This window comes from Marmota marmota, unplaced genomic scaffold (genome assembly GCF_001458135.2).
Source record: "Marmota marmota marmota unplaced genomic scaffold, marMar, whole genome shotgun sequence".
Taxonomy (NCBI): Eukaryota; Metazoa; Chordata; class Mammalia; order Rodentia; family Sciuridae; genus Marmota; species Marmota marmota.
The window spans coordinates 8,674,343-8,678,994 of NW_025999944.1; the positions used below are offsets into that span (position 1 = coordinate 8,674,343).

At 49.3% G+C, this 4,652-nt stretch overlaps 1 long non-coding RNA gene across 1 annotated transcript; it reads left to right on the forward strand.

Annotated features, from left to right (window-relative positions):
* The first annotated feature begins 582 nt into the window (after window positions 1-582).
* LOC125616394 lies at window positions 583-3,529 on the forward strand. The gene is made up of 3 exons (XR_007347031.1): window positions 583-1,595; window positions 2,478-2,555; window positions 3,065-3,529. It is a non-coding gene; the product is annotated as an uncharacterized LOC125616394 (long non-coding RNA).
* Window positions 3,530-4,652: the final 1,123 nt, after the last annotated feature.

The window sequence follows — 4,652 nt, forward strand, 5'->3', positions numbered from 1 at the left end:
TTATTTAAAAAAAAAAATTAGGAAACACATACAGTAGACACCCCAGCATTATTTTAAATGCTTTACAAATAATGAATTACTAACCATCGCCATTATTGTAAGGTAGATGCTGTTGTAAATCATCATCTTACAGAGAAGGAAAATAAAGACCAAGGAGATTGATTTTCTCAGCCACACCTTCTAGGGTGACAGGTGACGACCATACCATTGTGGAATCCTCTCTCCTTGAGCACAGGGGAACTTCCGACTTGCTTCCTCCGGGATCATGCTGTTACATAAGACTCGGGAGTCTGGAGAGGCGCCATGTGTGGGAAAGACCACATGAGAGGAAAGTGGGGTGACCTTTAGGAGCTGAGGGTGTTGGTCCTACAACTACCAGTCACTAAGTCCTGCCAGCACGTCTGGAGCTTGGGAGAGGACCCTGAGCTCTGGATGAGGTAGAGACCCTAGTGGACGCCGTGACTCCAGCTGGTGAGACACTGAGCAGGGCACACGGCAAAGTCATGCCTGGACTTCTGGCCCACAGACACCGTGAGCTAATAAACATGGGCTGTTTTCATCCCCAGGTGCGTGGCATTTGTCACACGGCACTAGACACCCAATGCAGTGACAGAGCTGCGGCTTCCCTGCTCCCTGCGTCTCTGGGGGAGCCGTTACTTCCCAGCATCCACACAGCAGCTCTGGACGCCAGGTTCTTTTGTCCCCCTGGATGGCTGAGGAAACAGGCTGGGCGTGAGTGGACCACGGCAGCCACTCAGGGCGTGGTCGGGATTCCAGGATTCCACGCGTTCTCGCCTTGTTCATCGGCTCCCTGGCTGCGGCCCCCTCTGCTCCTTCACCTCCCTCTGAAGGCTGCTCGCCAGCGTGGGATGTTCTCACTCACTTTTCCTCCTACCTTCCTTCTTCTCCTTGGGCTTTTGGGGCCTGTTCCTTCTCCCCACTCTGCTCTGTCTTCCTCTCTTTATGCCTCGCTTCCTGAGTCCTCCAGTTCCCCAGATGCCCCCACTTACAGCCTCTCATCCAGGCCTCTGTCAGGGCCTAGTGCGCACCAGACCCTGAGCTGGGCCTGGAGGGTGGGAGGCGGCTCCTTCTGCCCGAGCTTCACTCTTATGTCCTCACTTCTTTCCTTTCCCGTCACTCACGCCACGTCTTGCTCTTGGCATCCTCAAGGATGGTCCAGAAGGTTAATAATCCAGGTAGGAAGGTTCTGCCCCTCCTTGGAATGATGTGGGAGGGTGTCTGACCAGGGTGGCTCAGGAGCTGCTGTCATTCTTTCTACTGGCCTGTCACTCAGAGATGGCCCCTCCCAGCCCCTTTCCCCAAATTCACATGGTAGCCAGCACTGCTCCCCAGACTAGGGCCCAGACCCTACCAGGACCCCTCCCCCACAGTTCTTCATGTTTAGCATCCGGTCCTAGCACATGACATTATCTTAGCACAACTGCTGTCCAAGCGCCAATCACCAAAAGCTGACAGCCTGGAGGGGCGCCCAGGGAAAGGCTGCCTGTCCGCTCACCTCCTCCATCTGGCCCCTCTCAGACAGAAGCGGGGAAGATGGTCAGTGAAGAAATGGTGCCTGGCACCTTCGTCAGGAGGTGGGTAAACCATGCCAGGATGGCTTGTCCCCTGGCCAGAGGATGGGTGGCACAGTGCCCAGGAGCTTTTGAGGGCCCTTGTAATGATACGAGACAATGAAACCACTCTCAGCCTTGGATGCTTTGCAGTTTACCTTGTCCCTTACCAGCCTGGGCCCTCACAGCAGCATTCCAGCCAGTTCTCAGTGCCTGGCTTGTACATGCATTCACACGCACACACGTGTGCCCCCATGCACACACACACACACATACACACAAATGCATGCACGCACATATGTGTTTACCACCTACACATACACACAAGCACATGTACACACCTTCGTGCATCCTCCCACACATGAATCAACATGCATATCTCAGTCATATGCTCACATGCAAGCACACATATATGGGCACACACATACACACATGCACTCACAGAAATGCCCACACACAAACAATACACACAGGCGCACACACGCACGCTTCCCTGTGCACACGGGCACACACATGTGTCAGGCCCAGAGCCCAACCTTTTGTTTCCTTGCTAATATTTCTGCATAAGCTTTAGATACGCCAGCTCCCTTCTGAGAACTTTTCCTCTGCGCCTGAAGCTCAAGCCTCCTTAATTTGATATTGTCTTCTATGCTCTGATCAATGCACATAGAATAAAAACACCAAGCGCAACACAAAGGTCTTATAAAGATCAATGGAGACTGTGGGTGTGAATGAGTTTCTGGGTGTAAAGGCTAAACAAGTTAAATGCAGCCACGTGCCCTGGCTGAGCTTGTTCATTGGCGGTTTGCACAGCAGGTGAGATGAGGATCAGGGCTGCCATTTACATACCAGTTCTGCACTAGGGCTTTTATAAATGACTGATTTTTTTCTTTTTTCCTCTTTTAGATCCCAGGAGGTTCACTCCTCTGCATCTGATCTTGCTGTTGTGGCTGGGCATGGGACCAAAAGAGCCAGGCAGCCATGGTGAGGAGGATGGTGGAGACAAGTAGCATTTCTCCACGTGAGTTCCAGCAGGGGAGGAGGGCGCAGCTGCTCCAGAAGCTGGTCTTTGTCTATCTAGGTCTAAATGGTTCTGCTTAGGAGTCTAGGGTCCCAGTATGAGATGCCAGCCACCTATCCACCTGCTCATTCAGAGCAGAGTTTGCCTTGGCACTCTGGGAGCTCCCTGTGGATGCTATGGACAGAGACCAGGCAGAGCAGGTGTCCCCTGTCAGTTCTATGGGGGCATTGAGCCAGCACAGTCAGGACAGAGGCTCTCCAGCTGTCACCTCCTTCAGGCCTGAAACTGCTCCTGTGTCCATGAATGGTGCCTCTAGGAATTCTCAGACACTATAGGGAAGACTTTCAGGGGCACTAAGATGGAGTGGTGGGGGCACTGACCATGGCCGTTTGAGGATTAATGTTGACAGGACCCTTCTACCTGCAGGAGGTAAAGCTGAAGACATTCAGTTGAAGATTTTTATCATTTCTAGCGATTCCCCCAAAGGAAGCTGTGCTGAAGACTGAGATTCTGAATCTGAAGACCTGTTGAAGATTTGGGCTCTGCTTCCTGTCTGTCAGTTTTAAGGTTCTGGCCTATGACATCATTGGTTTTTCCTGACACCAAGAAAAACCTAAAATCCAGACTCAGGACCAATGGAATCTACCTTCAAACATCTATCCAGCACCTCTAATGTTCCCAGAGCTGCCCATACTGCAAGAAGCACAGGAGGGTCTTCCTTCCCTGGGCACCACTGAGAAGCGGGAAGCTGAGTGCAAATTGGAAGAAGGTACCCCCTCGGGCCAGAAAAATGGCAAAATCATGCCCCCAATTACAAAAAGGCCTCTACTTGGAGCCAAGAATTAAACAAAGGGATCATGCATTTTCGGTCTTTGCCCTGCCTTTTGTTAGACTCACATTGCACAGAGATAAAAATCCTACTCCTCTCACAGGGATCTCCCACTCTACTTACTGGGGGGGGGGTGATGAGACAGACAGAAAGGAACTTGAACCTGACTGCCCGCTGCTTGCAGAGGTTGTGTGTGATGAGGGCTGGGGGGTCAGGCTGCCAGCCTTCTGGAGGGGGATGGAGGCCGAGGATGCCTTGAAGATTGGGAGAGGTAAGGACTGAGAGTCGGCCTTGCTGGGTATTTTTTTTCTTCACATCAGAAAGAAAACATATTGCATATGATATCTCATTTAAGGCTCCTAAAAACTTCAGAAATGCTAGACTGGTTCTGGGCTCAAGAGCTCAGGATTCTGTCTTCGGTAGATACCTGCTTAGAAAATGGGTGAAATATCAAGGGAGTCAGAGTCCATGAAACTGACAGCAGCAGATAAGGGTTGTATCTTGAACTTCTCCTAGGAATGGCATTGCGATGCCATAGCAACAATGCTGAAATAATAAAAAATCAGAACGTCTACCATCATTTGTGATATTTGTAGAGTACTTGCTACTTTCCAGGCAAGTGTGCTGTATGTATTGCATATGATATCTCATTTAAGGCTCCTGACACGCTTACAAGGCATGTATTAGGTTTTCCAATTTAGTAAACAAGTAAACAGGCTCAGAGTAAAAAAATGCTGAGAAAATGAGCCCTTATACGGCATTTACCCTGTGCCAGGCACCACTATATTTTTACATCATTATATTTTTATTTAATCCTCACAGCAACCATATGAAGTAGGTGTGCTATTTTTTCCCTATTTTATAGAAAATAGGAAAAAACGTGATAAAGAGGATGTCAAATTACTTGCCTAAGGTAAAATAACAAATAAATAATAAACTCAAGGTCTCAGACCTGGCAAATGAAAACCCAAATTCAAAACTAAGCTGGTGCCTTTTCCAAAGCTCAGGTTCTCAGGTCCTGATATAGGGCACCATAGCTTCAAGTTTTCACCAAAAGAGTCTTAGCAGCAGAGGCATGAACACATACCCCCAGGGGGCTGGGAGTGTTGCCTCGGGCAGCTAGCTGTCAGTGTGAAGTTTCTTTGAAGCCCTGTGTTTTATCTTGGAGAAATTTTGTGAATTTTGCATTCTACTTCATAATTTCATGTTTTGAACATGAAAATGTTGTTTT